This window comes from Crinia signifera, chromosome 11 (genome assembly GCF_055691185.1).
Source record: "Crinia signifera chromosome 11, ASM5569118v1, whole genome shotgun sequence".
In the NCBI taxonomy this organism is placed as follows: domain Eukaryota; kingdom Metazoa; phylum Chordata; class Amphibia; order Anura; family Myobatrachidae; genus Crinia; species Crinia signifera.
In genome coordinates, this window is record NC_139227.1 from 121131323 (window position 1) to 121157269 (window position 25947).

At 46.6% G+C, this 25947-nt stretch overlaps 1 protein-coding gene across 2 annotated transcripts in view; it reads left to right on the plus strand.

Moving 5' to 3' along the window:
- The window catches only part of SERGEF (secretion regulating guanine nucleotide exchange factor), a 461739-nt gene that overhangs the window by 372567 nt on the left and 63225 nt on the right, over positions 1–25947 (plus strand). For both annotated transcript variants that reach the window (XR_014465527.1, XR_014465525.1), the window contains one exon: positions 530–653. The gene's annotated coding sequence lies outside the window, so the exon portion shown is untranslated. The remainder of the gene's footprint in view (positions 1–529; positions 654–25947) is intronic.

A 25947-nucleotide genomic window follows, 5' to 3' on the forward strand; every position in this document is an offset into this window, starting at 1 on the left:
ATAGTTTCAAAACGTGAAGAGGACTACTCCATACAAATGGGCGTGGCATAGCTTACAGACCATGTCTAGGTCAACAGTCTTTATACGTAGGTCGAAAGCAAAAGGTCTTTTTTTTTGTCATCTCCCCGCACGTAGACCACATCACCTCGCAGGACTCTCTCCGCTCGCTGCATTTTACCGCTCCCCAAATCAGAGTCCACGTGCGTGAAAAGTATGAAAACCCCCCAAAACTTTTTCTTGTGTTGACCGTTTTGTCAAAGTCGACCTTGTGCAATCGAGTTTTTCGTGTCGACCTATTGATTATTAGCCATTCGGAAACCTGTAGAAATTACCGGTGCTAAGCAAAACGCCTCAAAATAGACCGATCAATCTAAAAATTAAAACAATTTATTTTTAAATAGAAGTAACCAAATGTACTGGTAGATTTACATACAGAATCTGGTTGCTATGGGCAACACCTCCACTTTAATAATCTGCCTCTAATTCTTTTTAAAGCTACATTAATGCAATATCTATTCTCACATTTTAGGTCATTTGTATCACCGAAAATGGCGGCCATGGTTACCTCGATGCACCTTGATGACATCATCAGTGAGGGACTACCAGGCGCCTGCTCTGCTCGGCCCTTCAGGAGGCACATGTGCAAACTTAAGGTAAGACCCCATGTAGTATACAGTTTGTTTATAATATATACCCTGACTGTACACCTTGAAAAAGGAGCCAGTGTGCTTGAATACAGGTTTATCAGCTTTAAAGTCTTCGATCGCTGCTGTGTCCTCCTTTTGATATCCGCTTCCCCTGTGAGTCCTCCTGGGTTTGAGGCTGTGACGGAGGATGGTGATCACAGCCGTAGTATTTATGCTGGTACACATGTCACACACTTGTTACTTCCTCCCCCGGGTATTAGCAGAGATCTGAGAGAACGGCGCTCACCTGCTTTGCGGATGATGGAAACACAATCTTGTAAGGACTCGCACAGGCTAAAGATCCCAGACAGTGTCTGGCTGACAGTCCGAGTCAGGACCTCAGAATCACCCAGTGTGTGGTAACAAACACCCAGGGACGTTTTGTAATTACACCCTTCTCATACTTTGCAAAAATCTAAATTTGTTTCATTGCTGTGGGCATGTCAGTACACCATAAACCAGTTTATTTTTCAACACGGACATTGCAAAAAAAAAAAAAAGAAGAAAAAAAAAAGTTGCAATTTTTGGGGGGACAAATGCAAAATGGGGTACATTTTTTTGGGTTTGACAGTTTTAAATATTTCCTTTACAAATTGGTGGACTGACAGTGTCTCAATAACATGCTTACAGTATTAATCATTTATAATAGTATAGACCGTGTCCTGGAAGCTGGAACAATCCCCGAGGGCCTTGTGCTGTGTATCTTTTATATGGCCTGATGCCCTCTGTCCAGGTGCTTGGTGTGGCAGTCCTTGGACTCACGGTGGTCACTTCCTGCAGTGGTCTCTCCAAAGCAGACAAAACAAAGACCAGCTCAGTCTAAGCATTCCCCCCCCCCCCAAAATATCTCACTAATCACGGGGGCTGAGGACACCTGCAGATGCTGTCCCTGGCCGGACCTCACCCTTCCTGTCATCTATGTATCATCCTATGTCATCCTATCTTTCTACATCTAGTTTGCACAAAGGATATCTGGTCAGGAGCTAAACAATAACCATGTCAACACCACAACATCGCCATAAGAATGCCATCAGGGTTCAAACTGTTGACAGCCGCTACATTTAAATGGTCACAATGTCGACATTGGAACTGTCAACAGTCTAAGGATAGCGACAGTTAAGGTTAGGCTGCGTGGGGAGGTTATGGGTAAGCATTAGTTGTAAGGGTAGGGGTTACCGAACTCCTCCTCACATGCACACTGTAACCCAGAAGCAGACACAGGAGCTCCTGCAGCTCACAGGATTCGGTAAGACACTGTTATAGGGCCTACACATCGGGCAATTTCAGGCATTTTCTAAGCGATCTCACTAGCTTGCTTAGAAAATGCCCCAACATTGCTCCCTGTGTAGGGGCCATACCGATAACGATGTGCGGAGCTATCGCCTGGCGATTACTATCCAGCATGCTGGATAAATCTATTACATCGCCGGTCAGGACCAGCGTTCTCAGAGGAGGACACTGGCCCTGACAGATGACACAGCTGTGTGCTGAGCGATCTCCCCGTGTGTAGGACCCTTTAGACCACCAGGAGCCAATTGTCAACCGTTCACCATGTCCATACATAATCCATTTTGAGATGATGAAGGTAGTTCAAAATGGCGGGTTTTTTAAAGACTCTGAAGCACAGGAATCTGGCTTAAGTTTACGGGTCCCTGTGTTTTGCATGAAAACTGCCCCAAACATTAATTGAATTGGCCGAAGGAGACGTCAGGCAAAAAGGCCCCCATAATCTCTATCACTACTATATAAGAAGAGGGATAATGCAGCGAACTCACTAATTTATATCAATCCCCCTTTCCTGGTAGTTACTGCATCCCTATAGCCTGCGAAGCCTTAGAGTGTGTACACACGGTGAGATTTTGCTTGCAATTCGATTGGGATCAAATCGAATGGTACGCAAAATGTGTTCGATTTTGTTCATATGGTACAGATCTGCACTATATCGTCTTGCCTGACAAGACTATTTTTCTATTTGATTTGCACTACACAGGAGCGCGCATTGGGATCGAATCTGCATCGAATGTAGAGAAACCAATTTTTCTATTCGATTTTGCTTCTATAAGCAAAATCGAAAAATAAAAATAGTGCATATCTCACAGTGTGTACCCTCTATTAGAGTGGATTTGTATATTGTCGTCTATGACCGGTCTATGTTTTGCAGACAATTTCCTGCGGACGGTATCAATGACCACCCAATCACTGCCTCTCCGAGGGTGTGCACACAGAGTCTCTGCACACTGGCTAAGCCACGGACACTGGGAACAGAACCTTAGTGCGTAGGGATTGCCAGGAGGGAAACTCTTCTGCCAAGCTGGACTGCTGCCCCAAAGTTACTTCCACCCATGACCGCTTCCTCCTCTGCCGCCCTGGCCGTGAGCTAAGTCCATGGTACAGTAATTAGGGAGAGGCTTATTACGTGTAATGTAAGCCCCGAGTCCTATTTTCCTTTACTTGTCAGCGGTGAATTTCTGTAGGGTTCCCTGGAGAATATTGTCCCTCGCACGGATTAAGGCGCTTCCTCTGCTCCCCTCTCAGACGGGTTAAGGTCATGTACTCTGTGGAAGACTTTTAAAAAAAAAAAAAACAATGAGGGATTTTATTAAACCTTTCTAGCTAATTAAACGCCCTGTACTCTATGACAATGTGCAGGTGGCAATCACCCGAAAATATTGATTTTTCTTCTCTTAAAATTTAAATCTACCATGGCCCCAATAAGCCCAGTGATCTATTGCAACTGTGCAAGATATGTTCTATCATTTCTTTAGGATCTCTGTGTACTACTGGTTGTTACCCTCTCAGCCAAACATGGTGCAGTCGGTGCAGAAAATCATTGGCCATCCTCATCCTGGGGAGGTCTCCACTAGAGCTCCATTATTATAGGATGGGTGCTTTTTATACGACTGGTGTATACTGTATGTGTAGACATCGTGACCAACGAGGAATCTTGGCTTTGGTATTTATTTATTTTTTTTTATAAACTTTTTTTTACTTAATAATCGTTGAATGAGCCGTCTTAAAGGTAAATTTTACTAAAGCTTCTAAAAATCAGAACAATCGGATTCGGTCTATCATTTCTCTATTGCGTTCTATAAAATGATAGACAGATTCTGATATGTTGCTATGGGCAACATAAGCGCTTTCATTTTTAAAAGAGTTAGGGGGGGGGGGGTATTCAGTATGGGATTCCGACTGTCAGAATGCCCCGGCGGTCGGAATCCTGGGCCGTTTTTTGTTTCTTACGACTGTAATTCAACAGTCTGAATTCAATGTTCTGGCTGTCGAGTGTCGGAACGTCTGAGGATAGGCGAAAAACAGCCCTGAATTCAACAATCCATGGAAGTTTCTGACAAAACAAACTTTTTAAAAAGTTGGATCAGACACCCTTCAATGCTGTCCTTAACAGCAGCATTGAATAGGTGAGTGCCGATATTGCAACTGTCGGGAAATATCAGCGCAGATTGAATACCACCCTTAGTAAATGTATTCGTTAGAGACTGTGCTATCAGTCAGTTGTTTTCTCTTCGTAGCCCAAATTTAAAAAAAAAAGTAATCTCTATAAAAAAAATGACCCACCCGATCAGCACGAACATACTGTACCCTCTATCTGCACCATTAAGCACGAATGCCCTGTTCCATTCTCCTCCAACCAATTGCAAGCACCCAGCTTAGGAAAATGCTTGCTGGCAGCGAAAGTAAAAACAAATTCTAGTTATGTCATTGCTTATTGAATGTGAGCAGGGATCAGCTCTTGCTGTGGCTCTCCTCTTCAGCAAGACAGTTCATTCTTTTCACACCACAGCAGAGAGGCCAGGGTATTTCTCCCAGACACACAGTAAGATGTAATGTTGGGGTACTTTTACTTAAATGCTAATTTGAAAGACTGGCAATATAGCATCTGTAACTACAATTGCAAATGTGTCTCTATGACATGTTATTGGTTAATTACAGTAATTGACTTATTCAGTATTACAGCTAATTCAATTAATACAATAGTAAATAAAATATTTCTACAAACCTTATAAACGATTGCTATGGTTTGGGTGATACAATTTGTCTATCCTTTTGTAAAGTGCAATGTAATCTGCTGCGCTGTATAAGAAACTGTTAATAAATAAATATCATGCCCAATCTCCCGTCATTTGAGGTCAGGGGTGGTGATATTCAAATATGGTTTATCCCGGGAGCTATGCCACAAGTGCCCTTTCGGTTTCCAAACGGGTCACATTCCCCTCATTACTGCTCGCGAGTACGGGAGGGCAGCAGTATACTGAGTGCGCAAAAAGCAAAATGAACCCCAGCACAACTGCTCAGAGACACTGCGCAAATACTGGCGGGAAAATTAGACAAATTTACTATGGCAAGGAATCGCATACACTGGATAAGATGGAGTCTTGGTCTTTATTTTGTAGCAGGTAAACAGCTTAGGCAAGGGTGGTTACATCATTGCAGCATACAGGTGTCGCAGCGTAGAAAAAACTTCTACGTATGCTGCAGTGGTGCCTACCATAGTCTACACCCCGGCCTATCACCTGGGCAGCTGTTCCACCATTCGGAGCAATAATCCTCTGCCCTGGAAACACTTAAATCAGGAGAGCACAGGTGCTGCTAATCAGCCCAATCCTGATCACATCAGTTTCCCTGCTGCTGCTCTAAAACCTGGACCGGATCCTCCACATTACATTCATATGGAAGTATACTGTCCCTGCCACATACATAACTTAAATGTTTGTAACCAACTCCGCTCTTGGGTTCAGTCACCTCGTAATCCATAGGAGAATACATTATGTGATCGCAGGTGCCACTATTCACATTTGGGGGTGTATATTTGCTGTTGCTATGTGTGCACACACGCGAACACATCATGGCAACAATGAGAGCGGCTACACAAACATACAAATGTCACACACCAAATTGATCATTGTATCCTAGTAATGTAGCTTTGTGCTTCCAATGCAATTATGTAAGATGCACATTTTAAGTGGAACACTCAGTCTCTGCAGCAGAACCATCGAGTACCTGGCGCTCAGAGAGTGGCTACTTGGCGCTACTCAACAAATAGTGAGAAGAAGACACATGTGAGCAGAGACTGCAGGGTCAGTGTCTCTCCCAGCACACCGACCTTGGCGCCCCGCACATCCTTTCATGTCAATTGTCTCCTATTTGTTTTTCATCTGAGGAGAAATGAGACATCATTAGATTATAATCGCGTCCTCGGCCTCTGGAGATCGGCCCAGCCAGCGGCTGGAGCCCAATTATTTTCAAGTTAGTTACAGTTTCTTTTCAATTACTTATAATTCCTTGTGCGCTGGGAGACGTGAGAAGGGAAAATAGTGCACTTTAGTGCTTAATCTGTGCGAAACATAATATTTCTGTATTTTAGGACACTTTTTAAACACAGAGATTCCCATAATTGCTGCAGGTTGGGAGATTTTTTCTTTTAATTGGTCCCTGTTCTAGATCTGGTCTTTGTATTTACCTCCCACCTGAGTCAGCTGATGAAAATAGGTCAGGGAATTTATTTTAGTAACTGGGACCTATTTACAAAGTGGCCTGCTTATCAGTTATTATAAATGTAATAGGGTGCAAGTTCGGCAGAGGCGTGGGGTGTCTGCCAATTCCAGACTTTTTTTTAAAGCAGCGATCACTTGCATTGGTTTGCCTTGTAAATGATTGCCGCTTTAATAGAAAAAAGTTAGAGATCGGATGACCACCTCGCACCTGTGGCAGTTTCGGACCCTTTTATATTTCCACCGCCTATCAGGAGCTGCCAGTCCTTCACTAAGGGCCTAATAAGGGTGTACGTTCGCAGTTTAGCGAACAGGTAAAGCCCCCTCCCCCTCGCCGCATGAATCCCCTCGTATGTGGCCGAACAGGTGAGAAATCTTTCGATGATCAAATGATTTTTCTTCATTCCATAAGAAGACTAACTTTTCATTCTAGCCTCTATCCGCTGAATTTGGTGCGAGCGCTGACATTTAATTATAGGGCCCGATTCAAAGTTGATCACTGTTGTGCGAATTCGCAATCCTATCAATTATTGAATGATTGAGCATGCATATGCATCATAGCGCGCATGCGCGGCCCCAAACCACGTCCAAAATAGCGCATGGATCGTAAATGTAATTCGTCTGGAGCTTGACAGTTTGGGGGGTGGTAACCGGGCGGTTTCCAGGCGTGACTAGGCATTTGGAGGGTCTGTGAATGTCTGCGCCGGACTCGTTCATCCTGATTCTGCCGCAGAGTTGTGGAAGGGTCAGACTTCACATTCGCGCAAACTGGGGAAACCGTTCGATAGTCCGTGAATTGAGTATGGATTTGCGGAGAATAGCGATACATTCACAATTCTCTTGCGGATTTGCACAGGACGGGTTTTCTTTCGATCTACTCATAGTCCTCTTCAACTTTGCTAATGAGCAATCACGCCTGAATCAGGCCCATAGTGCGCGTGACGCTCCAACTATAGATTTATAATGTACATACCTATCGTAGTTATCTTATGTCAGTGACGGCTAACCTTGACACTCCAGCTCTTGTTAAACTACACATCCCAGCATGCCTTGCTACAGTTTTACACTGCCCTGTGTGTGGCCTGTACGCCTTACTAAGGACAACCTGGTGACAGTAAATACTAGGCGTAGAATGTGCAGACAATGACCATCCATACTATGATTATAATGATTGATGCGACTTGGACAACCTGGCTGCAGCGACGTTCTCTATATGATCCCACAACAACCACCCCCGGAAACGCGTTTGATAAATCACTTGTTTTTGAATAGCGAAAACAGAGATTTAAATGTATCACAACAAGAGGAGTCAAAAATGGCAGAAATGCTGTTTTCGCCCCTTCCCCCCCCCCCTCCCACCCACAGGAACAATTTGATGAGGTCTAAACAATGTGTCGGAGCAATGTTTGGTAAATACAGGAGAGCGGAGGATGAACTCAAGCTGTCGGCCATCACGGACTGTCATCAAGCTCGACAAATCTCATGGACATCTGCGTCCTATCAAATAAGAAGCATTTTTCCTCCATTAATCTCCTGTAGACTCGCTACAGCTTTCATTTCAAAAGGCTTGGGCATTATATCTGGCAGAAAATGCTGTGTTTCTGCAGCGCAGCTGGTTCTTGGGGCTTTGAAATCCGAGCATGTTACTGAGATGTTGACATCCATGTTGCAGGCAGTCTGTGAAGACGAACAGACCCTAATTAATCCCCCCCCCCTCACACCAGCCCGGAGCTGAGCTGTACAGTGGAGGCATTTTCACCCCTTGCTTCAGGAGAGGGAGTTAGTGAGTCCTTTTAAGTGACAAATAATTGGCCATTAAAGGGGGTTTGATGTAACTGCTGGATCCACGTGCCGGACACCCTCCATCCTTTCACTTGCTCCACGTTGGTAGAGAAATGACAGGATTGTCCTCTTGTGTCTTCCTGAGCACCCTGCGGGGAACTCACTCGAAGGAAATGACAAACATTTGGGGACTTTTCTAGTGATCGAACATTCACGCAGGTGGTTATGTATAGTAACATGCAAGGAGGACAATGGTTTATGGCAGTGGTTCTCAAGTACCCCCAACAGTTCTTGTTTTCTGAGTTGATCTATTTTGCTGGGTGAGTAATGCTTTCACCGGTTTCCACAGCCAGATATCCTATCTACATGACTTGTTGAGGGCTAGAGTCGAGAAATCCTTGCCTTTCTGGCAGAACATTTAGGACACTCGCAGTGTTGGACTGGTGCATGGAGGGCCCAGTAGGGGGAGGGGTGATGTCATAGGGGCTCATGTAGGGGCAGGGCCGGACTGGCCATTTGACACTTCTGGCAAATGCCAGAAGGGCCGATGGCCTTGTGGGCCGATTTTGTGCAGAAAGTTCTCAGAACTTTCTGCAGTAGCACTGAGCTTGCTGCCTCTTGGGCTTCACTGTGCGCTGTGCGTCATTTGCATATTGACGCCATGACACCGCAGCATCATGGTGGGGCCGCACCTGACCCGCCAGCGCTGCCATTCTGAGCGGTGGGGGAGCTGAGGGGCCAGCCACATGACTCACCATATACATCATTCCTTTCCCGTGGGCGGGAGAAGCTCCACGGCGGGGTGCTATTTAAACAGAGGACCGGGCATATGCCCAGGAAAAGTGCAGAGCTGCCAGTGCTAACTTAATAGATGCCGTGCAGGGAGGGATGCCAGGGGCTGCCCAGGGCAAGCTAGGCATGCCCCCAATTTGACAGAGCTGGAGGGTCGCGGTGTTAGGCCATGTCCTTCCACCCAAGGTCACACCCACCCCAGGGACAGATCCGGTATTGAAAGCAGAAAAGTTGTGAGGTACAGTACGCAGAGCATCCATATACAGTATACATTATACCAGCTTGTGTATATTATCGTACGTATATGTATATATTCACTATGCATTACATCATGGGGGATGGCAGCACAGGCTGGTGTAAATACTGTAAATGGATGTCCTGTCTATTATCATTACATATGTATACATCATCTATTCCTTATGGCACAGGGGGTGGAAGCTTGCTCAGCTGTCCGGACACTTGTCCTCTGTGTTCTCTTCACCTCTGACATTTGCTACTAATTTAAACTAATTCCGCCTCTGGAAATAGTGTCTGGAGCAGAAGGGTCTGTACAGTGTGCTATGGGGGAATAACAGATCCGTCTTAGAACTGTTGTAGTCAATACCCAGAAATCTAGAATTATTTTATTAGCTGACCCATCCTGCTTCCTGCACACATGACTTTATTACGACACTGCTAGGGGGGTAGAGTTGCTGACACCACCGCCGACTCCAGTAAGTACAGTAGTAGAGACCTTTAAAAAAAACTTTCATTAATAGCCAAACCTCATGTTTGCAAACAAAAAATTTCCAATTCTAAATTGATGCCAACTATAGTGGAGACACTGCTCATTTTTGACACTAGCAAATGTAACTCGTTTGCTGAGACTTGAGTGCCTGCAGGTTCAGGCGATATCCTTATGTCTATGCCAGTGGTGGCCAAACCTGTCCACAAGATCTACCAACAGTTCATGTTTTTCAAGGCAACCTGTGGATCTATAGTTGCTATGAATGCAGCAGGTTTGAAAATGTGACAGTTAGTAATGACTACAGCTGTGCACCAGCTAGGTGATTTGGAAAACGTGGACCATTGGTAGATCTCGATGACCGGTTTGGCCACCCCTTGTCTATACCAAGCATGTTTAAAGACCTCTGCTGTCTCCGACTCTGCCACCTCTGATGAGAGTCTATTCCACTTACCCACCACCCATGCCAAAAGATGATTTGGTCTAATGTCTGTGACCAGCTGCTGCCACCTCCCCCCTTCTGATGTCCTGATGGCTCCATGGTTCTCCTCCACCTGCAGACCAACGGTCTGGTATCCACACACGCTGTATAGGATACGGTGCTCTAGACTGCATGTCTGGAGTGCAGGTTTGGGGATGTCCTGCAGGCTGCACCCGAGACGTGATCCCCTGAGTGTAAGGGAACTCTTCAAAAGAGGTGGGCTGGGTCATATCTTTGGCCAAATATATGCTAACAACCTCCTTATATCACCATTGTGCATAGCCAAACTACAGGTAAGATCCTATTATATAGCAAGTCAGATGTGGGGTGAGCTTTTGGGGTGTGGGCAGGGCCGGCTCTACCATTAGGCAGCTTTAAGCAGCTACCTAGGGTGCCGGGATTTGGGGGGGGGGGGCGCGCCACCAAGTCTGTCTTTCAAAAAAATCAAGGCTCTCTATGAATATCCTTGTTGTACTTAATGAAGGTGGCGGGTTTGGAACTTCTAAGACCTCGCCTTTATACTTTCCCTTGAGGCATACTTCCCTACTTTGCTTCCCCCTTTTACTCTGATATCTCACTAGTATACTAACACTCTGATATCTCACTATTATGCTAACACTCTGATATCTCACTAGTATACTAACACTCTGATATCTCACTATTATGCTAACACTCTGATATCTCACTATTATGCTAACACTCTGATATCTCACTATTATACTAACACTCTGATATCTCACTATTATACTAACACTCTGATATCTCACTATTATACTAACACTCTGATATCTCACTAGTATACTAACACTCTGATATCTCACTATTATACTAACACTCTGATATCTCACTAGTATACTAACACTCTGATATCTCACTAGTATACTAACACTCTGATATCTCACTAGTATACTAACACTCTGATATCTCACTAGTATACTAACACTCTGATATCTTACTAGTATACTAACTCTGATATCTCACTATACTAACACTCGGATATCCTACTAGTATACTAACACTCTGATATCTCACTAGTATACTAACACTCGCATATCTCACTAGTATACTAACACTCGCATATCTCACTAGTATACTAACACTCGCATATCTCACTATTATACTAACACTCGCATATCTCACTATTATACTAACACTCGCATATCTCACTATTATACTAACACTCGCATATCTCACTATTATACTAACACTCTGATATCTCACTATTATACTAACACTCTGATATCTCACTAGTATACTAACACTCTGATATCTCACTATTATACTAACACTCTGATATCTCACTAGTATACTAACACTCTGATATCTCACTAGTATACTAACACTCTGATATCTCACTAGTATACTAACACTCTGATATCTCACTAGTATACTAACACTCTGATATCTTACTAGTATACTAACTCTGATATCTCACTATACTAACACTCGGATATCCTACTAGTATACTAACACTCTGATATCTCACTATACTAACACTCGGATATCCTACTAGTATACTAACACTCTGATATCTCACTAGTATACTAACACTCTGATATCTCACTAGTATACTAACACTCTGATATCTCACTATTATGCTAACACTCTGATATCTCACTATTATGCTAACACTCTGATATCTCACTATTATGCTAACACTCGCATATCTCACTATTATACTATCACTCTGATATCTCACTATTATACTAACACTGATATCTCATTGGTGTACTAACACTCTGATATCTCACTATTATACTAACACTGATATCTCACTAGTATACTAACACTCTGATATCTCACTAGTATACTAACACTCTGATATCTCACTAGTATACTAACACTCTGATATCTCACTAGTATACTAACACTCTGATATTTCACTAGTATACTAACACTCTGATATCTTACTAGTATACTAACTCTGATATCTCACTATACTAACACTCGGATATCCTACTAGTATACTAACACTCTGATATCTCACTAGTATACTAACACTCTGATATCTCACTAGTATACTAACACTCGGATATCTCACTGGTATACTAACACTCGGATATCTCACTGGTATACTAACACTCTGATATCTCACTGGTATACTAACACTCTGATATCTCACTGGTATACTAACTCTGATATCTCACTAGTATACTAACACTCGGATATCTCACTGGTATACTTACTCGGATATCTCACTAGTATACTAACACTCTCACTCCTTTTTTTTATTTTAACACTCACACTCTGATACTCCACTTTATATTTTTATATGTGTGGTGCCCTGGGGTGGTCTGGATGGGGCAGTTTGGGAGTGCCCTGTACCCCAGGGGTGAACCCCCACAATGTTAGGGACCTGTCTGATGAGGTCACCTTGACGAGTGGTGGGCAGGCTCATACTATTGGCCAATACTATGCCAAGAACCTCATGTATTATATACAAAAATTTAAATGGTGTATGGTGCACCTTCTACTCTGTTCCTATGCTGCGTACCATGCTAGCCGGATATAACATCAATTTCCGGGGGTACAGTGTGTATTACAATTGTATGATTTCCTTCCTTTCAAATCAAGGGGGCAACGTCAGCGTATCTAAATTTGACACCTGCTGTAGATCTTTTCATCTGAAACCGTTAGTTTTATCCCTTTTTATATAGTGCTACAGAACCGTTGTAGATAGTTATAGGTAAGTTACACAGATATCCTATATATCATGTGCAGGTGTGCTACAGTATATAGACACACGTCAGCTGATATTATTGCAGTTTCTGGATGCGAGGAGGCCTGGGTAAATCAGCCTAGCTGTGTGTATTGGGGGTAGTATTGGGAAGTGCCTGGGAGATCTTGATCTTTACAGCTACTGATGGAGAGTCCTTGAAGTGGAGGTGTCATCCCAGCCACACGCCCAATAACACACACGCAGAATTAACACACACACAGTTGTCTTCCCAGGTCACCTGAACGTAGCCTTAATGAGACGTCAGAGCCCCCACGGTGTGGAGGTGACAGAAGTGACACAGCAGCCACAGTATGTCCCTAGTTCTGTCATATCTGTACTATAGCAATAGCTTACCTTCTTCTGATGGGATACAGTATCTGCCACCAGTACCACCTTCCCTAGTGCCACTTTCCCTACTGACACCAGTGCCACCTTCTCCATTGCCTCCAGTGCCACCTTCCCCACCTGCCACCAGTGCCACCTTCCCCATTGCCTCCAGTGCCACCTTCCCCACCTGCCACCAGTGCCACCTTCCCCACCTGCCACCAGTGCCACCTTCCCCACCTGCCACCAGTGCAACCTTCCCCACTGCCTCCAGTGCCACCTTCCCCGCTGCCTCCAGTGCCACCTTCCCCGCTGTCTCCAGTGCCACCTTCCCCGCTGCCTCCAGTGCCACCTTCCCCGCTGCCTCCAGTGCCACCTTCCCCGCTGCCTCCAGTGCCACCTTCCCCGCTGCCTCCAGTGCCACCTTCCCCGCTGCCTCCCGTGCCACCTTCCCCGCTGCCTCCCGTGCCACCTTCCCCGCTGCCACCAGTGCCACCTTCCCCACGTGCCACCTTCCCCGATGCCTCCAGTGCCACCTTCCCCGCTGCCACCAGTGCCACCTTCCCCGCTGCCTCCAGTGCCACCTTCCCCGCTGCCTCCAGTGCCACCTTCCCCGCTGCCTCCAGTGCCACCTTCCCCGCTGCCTCCAGTGCCACCTTCCCCGCTGCCTCTAGTGCCACCTTCCCCGCTGCCACCAGTGCCACCTTCCCCGCTGCCACCAGTGCACACTTCCCCGCTGCCTCCAGTGCCACCTTCCCCGCTGCCTCCAGTGCCACCTTCCCCGCTGCCTCCAGTGCCACCTTCCCTACTGCCTCCAGTGCCACCTTCTCCACTGCCTCCAGTGCCACCTTCTCCACTGCCGGCCTTTCACCCCAGAGCCTTTGCATATTACGAATATATTATATTACATACTGTTATATCCTATTCTATTCCTTTATAATATCATTCATTTACCTCATTCTAGATCATATATTTGTAAACCATACATATTGCATTACCTAATTACCATGAATATATTTAATCTTCTATAATATTCCATATGATACCCTACTGTAATACTTCTATTCTATCATATCACTCTATATTCCTTCAGATTATAGTATATTACTTCATGTTCTTTAGCATCATAATATATTCATATTACACAGTATTCTACTTCTTAGTTATAATATATACTGTATAAGCGTATATGTCCTATTATTATTTATTACCAGTTATTTATATAGCGCACACATATTCCGCAGCGCTGTACAGAGAATATTTGAGCACTCGCATCAGTCCCTGCCCCAGAACAATCTATATTCCCTACCACATGTACACGCGCACACAGACATTCTAGGGTTAATTTTGTTGGGAGCCAATTAACCTACCAGTATATTTTGGGATTGTGGGAGGAAGCCGGAGCACCCGGAGGAAACCCACGCAAGCGCGGGGGGGGGGGGGGGGGGGGGGGGGGGGGAATATACAAACTCCACACAGTTAGGGCCATGGTGGGAATCGAACCCTTGACCTCAGTGTAACCATTACACCGTCCGTACTGCCCCGTATATATAACACATGGTGGGGATAGAACCCATGACCTCAGTGCTGTGAGGCAGTAGTACTGCCGTACTGCCCCGTATATATAACACATGGTGGGAATAGAACCCATGACCTCAGCGCTGTGAGGCGGTAATGCTAACCATTACACCGTCCGTACTGCCCCGTATATATAACACATGGTGGGAATAGAACCCATGACCTCAGCGCTGTGAGGCGGTAATGCTAACCATTACACCGTCTGTACTGCCCCGTATATATAACACATGGTGGGGATAGAACCCATGACCTCAGCGCTGTGAGGCAGTAATGCTATAACCATTACACCGTCCGTACTGCCCCGTATATATATATATATATATATATATATATATATATATATATATATAACACATGGTGGGGATAGAACCAATGACCTCAGCGCTGTTCCTACTTGCTCCACTACCTCTGCGCTCGGCACACTGTACCGTTGAGTCCACGTGAATGGTAAAGTGGTCATACAGGGTAGATACACAGGGGCACAGGGCAGTCACACAAGCGGTAATACAGGGTAGGTACACAGGGACACGGGGCAGTTACACAAGTGGTCACACAGGGTAGATACACAGGGCAGTTACACAAGTGGTCACACAGGGTAGTTACACAGGGGCACAGGGCAGTTACACAAGCGGTAATACGGGATAGGTACACAGGGACACGGGGCAGTTACACAAGTGGTCGCACAGGGTAGATACACAGGGACACGGGGCAGTTACACAAGCGTTAATACAGGGTAGGTACACAGGGACACGGGGCAGTTACACAAGTGGTCATACAGGGTAGATACACAGGAACACGGGCAGTTACACAAGCGGTAATACAGGATAGGTACACAGGGACACGGGGCAGTTACACAAGTGGTCGCACAGGGTAGATACACAGGGACACGGGGCAGTTACACAAGCGGTAATACAGGGTAGATACACAGGGGCACGGGGCAGTTATACAAGTCGTCGCACAGGGTAGATACACAGGGGCACGGGGCAGTTACACAAGTGGTAGCACAGGGTAGATACACAGGGACACGGGGCAGTTACACAAGCGGTGATACAGGGTAGGTACACAGGGACACGGGGCAGTTACACAAGTGGTCATACAGGGTAGATACACAGGGACACAGGGCAGTTACACAAGCGGTAATACAGGGTAGATACACAGGGACACGGGCAGTTACACAAGTGGTTGCACAGGGTAGATACACAGGGGCACGGGGCAGTTACACAAGTCGTCGCACAGGGTAGATACCCAGGGGCACGGGGCAGTTACACAAGTGGTCACACAGGGTAGATACACTGGGACACGGGGCAGTTACACAAGTGGTTGCACAGGGTAGATACACAGGGACACGGGGCAGTTACACAAGTGGTCATACAGGGTAGATACACAGGGACACGGGGCAGTTACACAAGTGGTCGCACAGGGTAGATACACAGGGACACGGGGCAGTTACACAAGTGGTCGCACAGGGTAGATACACAGGGACACGGGGCAGTTACACAAGTGGTCGCACCGAGTAGATACACAGGGGCACGGGGCAGTTACACAAGTGGCGGCACAGGGTAGATACACAGGGACAAGGGGCAGTTACACAATCGGTAATACAGGATAGGTACACAGGGACACGGGGCAGTTACACAAGTGGTCATACAGGGTAGATACACAGGGACACAGGGCAGTTACACAAGCGGTAATACAGGGTAGATACACAGGGACACGGGGCAGTTACACAAGTGGTCGCACAGGGTAGATACACAGGGGCACGGGGCAGTTATACAAGTCGTCGCACAGGGTAGATACACAGGGACACGGGGCAGTTACACAAGTGGTCGCACAGGGTAGATACACTGGACACGGGGCAGTTACACAAGCGGTAATACAGGATAGGTACACAGGTACACGGGGCAGGTACACAAGTGGTCATACAGGGTAGATACACAGGGACACAGGGCAGTTACACAAGCGGTAATACAGGGTAGATACACAAGGACACGGGGCAGTTACACAAGTGGTCGCACAGGGTAGATACACAGGGGCACGGGCAGTTATACAAGTCGTCGCACAGGGTAGATACACAGGGACACGGGGCAGTTACACAAGTGGTCGCACAGGGTAGATACACAGGGGCACGGGGCAGTTACACAAGTCGTCGCACAGGGTAGATACCCAGGGGCACGGGGCAGTTACACAAGTGGTCTCACAGGGTAGATACACAGGGACACGGGGCAGTTACACAAGCGGTAATACAGGATAGGTACACAGGGACACGGGGCAGTTACACAAGTGGTTGCACAGGGTAGATACACAGGGACACGGGGCATTTACACAAGTGGTCATACAGGGTAGATACACAGGGACACAGGGCAGTTACACAAGTGGTCGCACAGGGTAGATACACAGGGACACGGGGCAGTTACACAAGTGGTCGCACAGGGTAGATACACAGGGACACGGGGCAGTTACACAAGTGGTCGCACCGAGTAGATACACAGGGGCACGGGGCAGTTACACAAGTGGCGGCACAGGGTAGAACACAGGGACAAGGGGCAGTTACACAATCGGTAATACAGGATAGGTACACAGGGACACGGGGCAGTTACACAAGTGGTCATACAGGGTAGATACACAGGGACACAGGGCAGTTACACAAGCGGTAATACAGGGTAGATACACAGGGACACGGGGCAGTTACACAAGTGGTCGCACAGGGTAGATACACAGGGGCACGGGGGCAGTTATACAAGTCGTCGCACAGGGTAGATACACAGGGACACGGGGCAGTTACACAAGTGGTCGCACAGGGTAGATACACAGGGACACGGGGCAGTTACACAAGCGGTAATACAGGATAGGTACACAGGTACACGGGGCAGGTACACAAGTGGTCATACAGGATAGATACACAGGGACACGGGGCAGTTACACAAGTGGTTGCACAGGGTAAATACACAGGGACACGGGGCAGTTACACAAGTGGTCGCACAGGGTAGATACACAGGGACACGGGGCAGTTACACAAGTGGTCGCACAGAGTAGATACACAGGGACACGGGGGCAGTTACACAAGTGGTCGCACAGAGTAGATACACAGGGGCACGGGGCAGTTACACAAGTGGCCGCACAGGGTAGATACACAGGGACATGGGGCAGTTACACAAGTGGTCACACAGGGTAGATACACAGGGACACGGGGCAGTTACAGAAGTGGTCATACAGGGTAGATACACAGGGACACGGGGCAGTTACACAAGTGGTCACACAGGGTGGACACACAGGGACACGGGGCAGTTACACAAGTGGTCACACAGGGTGGACACACAGGGACACAGGGCAGTTACACAAGTGGTCATATAGACACATGGGGCAATTTCCTTTCACACTTCTTTCACCGCCTTCATTTGTTTATTCTTAGTTTGGGAGATTCCTCCAGTGTGTATGAATGCTGCTGAGACGAGCTTATTATTAGGGTCATCAGCGGCTCTCACCCCGACTAATTCACACCCACCGGCTACTCTGACTGTATGCTGAGGTTACTGTAGTTGATGGGACCCCTGCTGGGATCTGGATTTGCATTAATTTGGAAGAACCTGAGATCTCCCAGACAAGCAGGTCAAGATGAGGTTTCCTCTAATCCCAGACTGTCCCAAATCTCCATAAGGGGTGAAGTTGGGGGCACCCCTATGTCACTGACCTGTAGGACAGCGGTAAGTGACCCCACACACAACACTCCTGGATTGTATATTGCATTCATTACACATGAGATCTATGTATATTGAAAACAATGGGGCAGATGGAGCTGCAGCTCCAGGCCCCCACATAAATAGGCCCATCAACATAAAAGACTGCTGTTCACCAGACAGGCTCCTGGAACATGGTTGGCCATACATCATAAGTATTACAGCTTCATTCCTATTTTACACATTTATGCAATTTGTGTACTTTTATGCCATTGGCCTCACCTACTACACTGCTGATAATAGGCAGTTGAACATTTCCTGCTCCAGGCCCATTAGGGCCCTTAATCTGGCCCTGGTGGGGGGGGGGTATTCAATCTGCCGATACAGGTATTTCCCGACAGAGAGGAAATAGCAGCACTCTCCTATTCGGATTCTGTATGAAATCCTGATTGTCAAAATCCCGACAAGGTCAAAATCCCGACATATAGAATGTACAGGCGAAACAGTCAACATGACTTTCCATCGACAGGTCGCGAGGTCGACATGGGTTTTTTCACTGTTTTTTGACCCGAATGTCGACACAGTCAACATGGACACAGTTGGAAGTGAACCACAGCCCCTCGCTTCACTCGCAATGCTTCTGGCACGGTGCCTCGCTGCGCTCGGCACACTATTTTATTCTCCTGCCTGGCGCTAGTGGATGGTAGGGCATGAAATACCGCCTGTCGGCACATGTCGGGTCAAAAAATAGTGAAAAAACCCATGTCAACTTTGCGACCTGTGGACGGAAAGTCATGTTGACTGTTTCACCTGTACATTCTATATGTTGGTATTTTGACCTTGTCAGAATTTTAAATGTCGTGATTTTGATCCTTGTCGGGATTTTGACCTTGTCGGGATTTTGTCCTTGTCGGTAAATGACCCATTCGGGATTTTGACCGTTGGGATTTTGACTGCATCCCGCCTATTCAATGCTGTCGTTAATGACCGCAATGCTGCTGTTACCGATAGCAATAAAGGTGGATTTGTTTAGTCAGAAACGGCCACGGATTGTCGAAGCCATGTCTGTTTTCCGACATTTTGCGGCAGTTTTCAACTACTTCAGGACTTTCCGACACTTGACTGTTGGAACTTTGAATACCAACAGTAGAATAACTGTCGGAAGCCGGCTAAAATGGGCGGGATTCCTACTGTCGGGACCTGGTATTGAATACCCCCTATAAATGCTTCTCTTACAATATGCATCAATTGAGTTTCCATACAGGATTGATTAATGTCTCTTGCAGTGCCGGTATATTCAGACCATGGGTCGGATGTATTGTAAAATCATGTCTGGTAAATGGTTGTCCCTTTAAAAAACCTCCAAGTTCGGACAGCACCCACGCGCGGCCACCAGACTGGCAACGCAATACAAGCGGCCCTATATCGCTTCCCCACACTCCGCTATGGCAAATAGGATCAAGCGTAATAGGCTGCGATTTCCTTGTTCCGGCCAATGAGCTGATTGTTTTCTACGCGGCAGTTTTTGGCCATAAAACTAGTGTAAAACCAGAAGTGATCTGAACGCCCAATCTAGCGCTTATTGCTTTGTGTGTATGGAGTATTTATGAATAATATATCATTTTTACCACTCATGTCACCCTTGGTGTTTTGTTTTTTTTATTGCGTGACATGGCCATAGACGTCACCCATGAAATACTGAGAGGCTTGGACAGTCGGAACGTTGGCACACAATTATTTCTGGATCATTTTCTCACACAAGTTATCACAAACTGTTTTCTGAAGAAGGCCTCTTAAACCAAATAGAGCCTCATGTCTGTTATCTTAGCGGAGGATGATTCAGAGCAAAACCTTCTTAAGTTTCTATATTTAAAGCCCCTGTGATCTGTCTCTAGGACCAGCGGCCCTGCCTGATCATCTACATCAACAATAACTGTCTGGGCCCCTTATTGGAAAGGGGCCTACGTCGCTTCTACTGGCATCAAGAGGAGATTTCATTTAATTGGATTATAAAACGGAGTATTTCATTTGAGCAATCGGTGGGGATTTCACACTGGTCTCGTATGACATAAATCCCTCCCCCCCCCCTTTATTTTCCCCAGACATACACGGAGATGAGTGACGCTCTTATACAGCGACTGTTCAAAGGAAGATTCTGGGCTTCGGATATGTGGGTGCAGAGATGCCGAGCGCTTGTCGTAATTAGATTCCTTTTATCTTTATACCAGTCCATTTGTTTTATCACTGGGGAACATAAACCTTAATTAATTTACTGCCGGAGTCTGTGTAAGGTTGTGAAAGTGATACCCCAAAATAGAGGATATGATCGGAGTTGGGATAATTGGGAGATTAGAGGGCGGATGTGGGATTTGATGGAAGAGTCGCTGTGATTGTTATAGGACTGCGGTGGCAGATTATATCGTACATCATTATGCCAATTTCCGTCCGTACTCCCTGCAGGATGGGTCATGTGGACTCAACTTAATACAGGTGCATTTAAAGGTCAGTGTATAGTCCAACACACCATAATCCAGCACCCTCAATCCCAGCAGTGTACCTGTGCTGGTGCCGGGTGACCTCCTGACAGTTGGGATTCCGAAGGTCAGTATAATGACTGTTAAATGCCCGACATTCGGGATCCCGACTTACAGGTGCTCTTCTTCCAGGTGGGGGTCCATGGTCATAGGCGCTGAAACTGTGGGTGCTCCGGGGCCCAAGCACCCATGGAAAATGGTGAGCACCCACGGGCCATGGCCGGAGCTCACCTGTCAACAGCTGGGTCCCTGCAGCAGATGGGAAGGCAGCGGCCGAGTAACTGAGGCGGATGGGCACAAGTAGCGGTATTAATACAGCTACTTGTTCCCATCCGCTGCAGGGACTGCGCTGCGGCACTGCCCAGATCCCCGCATGCCTCCCTCCCGGACCTAGGGGGGGGGGGGGGGAGGGGGGTCTGCGGGGACCCATTGCAGGGCACCCACCAGCTGTCCACGATCCCCCTAAATGGAGAATAGAACCTGTGACGAGTGCAGCGAGCCACAGAGTCCGCAATAACCTTCAATGCATTCGCTCCGCTGTCGGAGAACCGGCAGTCGGGGATTCCAATGTCGGTATACAGAATCCCGACGGTCGGGGCTCTAGACCACACCCACCTGTATTGTGTATTGGACCATTACAGACCAGCAGCCTCTGTGATGGGCTGAGGGGACTGAGGATTACATCTGGTCAGAACCATTGTATATGGGATGCTGAGCTCGGAGCCGCTCGGATTCCCCTTGTTGGAGGTTTACATTTATGCTGAATAGCGGAGTTTTCAATTTACTGTAGTTAAAACCTAGCAAACAATTATGTCAAATATAAATGTCTAGTTACAGCCCATCAAATGACCGATCCACATAACCGTAATCTCAGCAGCGGTGGCAGCCCATCTGGAGCAACACTAAAATTGCGCCATCTAGTGGCCGCCAGTGCACACAACACTTGAATCCCCCACATCCATAAAGGTGAGGAGCAGCATTAGCTTTTTATTATATAGGATAATATTGGCATCAAATGCTAAGAAACAAATGCTGTAATCCGCAGTATTCTGTTTGAGCAGCAGGGGGAGCAGTATCATCACATAGGATTTATCAAGAATTGGGATTTGGCAGGCACTATTTCTTCATCACATTTGCTGTATTCAGCAGCACCATCAGAGCGATCCCCCTTTTCCCATTGCTCCGATAAGCAGCTGTTCCGGCACTGCCAATAGTGAAAGTTCTGCCCTGTTCCATTCCGGCAGTGCTACTGTGCATTTGCCACCTTAGGTCGCTCATGCCCACAGTGAGGGCAGACTGATATCCCAATGGATCCTTTACAGTATGGTCCCTCTTCCAACATGTCAGAGCGGAGTTATCAATCATAGGGTGTTAGACCTGATTGTAGTCACTTATTGCTGCTGCTGACAATAAAAATAGATTATATCATAGTTACCTACCCTCCTGCATTCTCCAGGAGACTCCCTGATATAGCAGCAATCTCCCCCTCTCCCTCATTAGTCTAGCAATCTCCCTCATGTCACCTAGCCCACATTACACTGTTACACCATAGTTACCTCCCCTCCTGCATTCTCCAGGAGACTCCCTGAAATAGCCGCAATCTCCCTCTCTCCCTCATTAGTCTAGCAATCTCCCTCATGTCACCTAGCCCACATTACACTGTTACATCATAGTTACCTCCCCTCCTGCATTCTGCAGGAGACTTCCTGACATAGCAGCAATCTCCCTCTCTCCCTCATTAGTCTACCAATCTCAATCATGTCACCTAGCCCACATTACACTGTTACATCATAGTTACCTACCCTCCTGCATTCTCCATGAGACTCCCTGACATAGCAGCAATCTCCCTCTCTCCCTCATTAGTCTAGCAATCTACCTCATGTCACCTAGCCCACATTACACTGTTACATCATAATTACCTACCCTCCTGCATTTTGCATGAGACTCCCTAACATAGCAGCAATCTCATTCTCTCCTCTTTAGTCTAGCAATCTCCCTCATGTTACCTAGCCCACATTACACTGTTACATCATAATTACCTCCCATCCTGCATTCTGCAGGAGACTCCCTGACATAGCAGCAATCTCCCTTTCTTCCTCATTAGTCTAGCAATCTCCCTCATGTCACCTAGCCCACATTACACTGTTACATCATGGTTACCTCCCCTCCTGCATTCTGCAGGAGACTCCCTGATATAGCAGCAATCTCCCTCTCTCCCTCATTAGTCTATCAATCTCCCTCATGTCACCTAGCCGACATTACACTGTTACATCATAGTTACCTCCCCTCTTGTATTCTGCAGGAGACTTCCTGATATAGCAGCAATCTCCCTCTCTCCCTCATTAGTCTAGCAATCTCCCTCATGTCACCTAGCCCACATTACACTGTTACATCATGGTTACCTCCCCTCCTGCATTCTGCAGGAGACTCCCTGACATAGCAGCAATCTCCCTCTCTCCCCTCATTAGTCTAGCAATCTCCCCCATGTCACCTAGCCCACATTACACTGTTACATCATAGTTACCTCCCCTCCTGCATTCTGCAGGAGACTTCCTGACATAGCAGCAATCTCCCTCTCTCCCTCATTAGTCTAGCAATCTTCCTCATGTCACCTAGCCCACATTACACTGTTACATTGTTTACCAACTATAGTAGCTCTTACTAACTGCTTTGGGCTCATCTACATTTGGGTATAAGTCATTTTAAAAGATTCCTCTCAGATGTAGCAGTACACACGACACCCATGCTTCTAGGTGCCACGTTCACAACTTCTCCATATATGGAACTAGACACATGCCCACTGGGCGGAGCATGACACACCCCCTCAATGGGGCACCTTGCAAAATTATATTACCAACTATAATCTCCCTGAAACTAGTTTTCAAAAGTAGCCAAGTATGGGTTATATACCGTCAGAATGTATCAAAGGTCACAGACATCCCTGCAATGTATTCAGATCTTGCAGCGCTACTGCACATGTAGCTCTCTTTCTCCTGGTAATGATAGGATGTGGCGCTGTTAGCTGTCAGGGCCAAGCTCAGGAATCTGTTACATTCTGGCGCTTAGTAAACCAGCTTTGCAGCCCCCCAATAGACACCAGTCAGAGATGGGGGACCAGTGGCACATATGCAATGTCTGCTGCGATCCCTCCATGGCACCTCTGGGTAATACGATACTTGCCTACTCTCCTAGATCGGCTGGGAGGCTCCGGAAAGTTGAATGACATTCCCGGCTCCTTGAAAAGCAAGGTGTCTATAATCCAAGACTGCGCTACCCTGCACCTTACCGCATCCCCTCCTCAGCCATCCTTGAAAGTGGCCAGTCTGCAGAGACCAATAACGCAATTGCATCATTGTAGCCCCTCTATGCATCTCTGGTAATCCAGGCATTTATCAGAATAATCCCATGGTTTTGATTAGCGGCATCTGACTGGTGTACCCCGGGCCGCATGTACCCTGTAAAGGCCACCGCTCTCATCTCCCCATCTGCAAACCAAGATTTTCACAGATGAAATCATTGTCCTGTTTCTCTACTTAGGAGGCTATGCCTGGAGTCTGGACAGGAAAGGGTTACTCTCATGCAGCAGCTGTGTAACGGCCTGTTATGGGTGCTGGGCTGGCGTCTGGACAGGAAAGGGTTACTCTCCCCTAGCAGCTGTGTAATGGCTGTTATGGGTGCTGGGCTGGCGTCTGGACAGGAAGGGGTTACTCTCTCCAGCAGCTGTGTAATGGCTGTTATGGGTGCTGGCCTGGCGTCTGGACAGGAAAGGGTTACTCTCCCCCAGCATCTGTGTGAGACATTAGTTGTATATGTGAAGTGTCAGTGTCCAGCTGCAGCTCCTCAGAGCGGCCCTTCAGCAGTTATATACTCTCTGAGTGACATGTCGCTGTTACCGCTGTCGATGGTTCGGTCCCAGTGATGGACAGAATGAACCTGGGTAAGAACCCGCCATGGGTTATATTGTAGCTGCAGTGGTCAGATTGTCCCTTTGTGTTCCTATTGTGCACCAATAAGGTGGTCACACGTGTGCTGCACAACTCTTACAGTATCAGGTGGTCTCATCCCTCCTGCCAGCGCTACTGACACATCATCTGCCCGCACCATCCCCTCTGTTAATTAGCCAGCTGTACTAATTGATTATGTCAACGCCTCCAACATGTTGATGTGTTCAAAAATGTTAACAGTCATCTCGACATCTAATTTTAAACCACCGGCTCGGTACACGCAGCATTACCCTAAGATTTCTATTGTCGACATTTAAATGTCAACATTTCTCAGGTGTCTTTAATCCTGACAATACACTGTATATTGCAAGGTCATAGATCTTTTGATTGTAAACATCATGACTGCATTCCCCAGCCGATACATCGGGCGAGATTTAATGAGATGCGATTTTCTGACCTTTGCAATTTTTTTTTACCAAAAACTGTCCGAATTCGCACTTTTTCCGAAAATCACATTTTTATAGGATACAAATTGCTGTACAAATCTCACTTTTTGACACGAAAATCGCACATTTTGACCTGTCGATTTTTTTTTTTTTTTTCTCACACTTCAATTCGCATCCAGATGTTTTCCCAAGTGTACAACTCGCAAATTTTATGATATGCGATTTTGGGAAAACGTTACTAAACATCACAAATAAAATAGACCAGGTTTTGACTGGCGAATCGTTGAGATCTGTGCATGGTTCTGTCTTAAAAAATGTGTAAAGGTTAAAACATTTTTTTTTTAAATGGCATCTTGGACCTGATTCCAAAAATTCGGGGGACAAAGTATAGGGGTCCCCCGTATTTCTGAAACCAGCACCGGGCTCCAACAGCCCGCTGTGTCATGCCATAGCCGGGGGACACTTTTTACATAAGGTCCCCCGGCCGTACCATGCTCACTGTGGCTGGCACAAGTCCCAGCATGCGGGGCATTAAGGGGCCCCCTTGGATTTATAGTCCACCTGTAAAAAGAATGTTGAAAGAAGAAAAACAAAAACCACAGACACAGAGAACAGTAACATTTTATTAAACAAACACTAATTTTACACCTACTGTATACTTACAAATCCACGCTCCAGCGTCCAAGAGTCCGGGGCTGGTTTTAGAAATACGGGGGACCCCTATGCTTTTTGTCCCCTGTATATTTGGAACCAGGT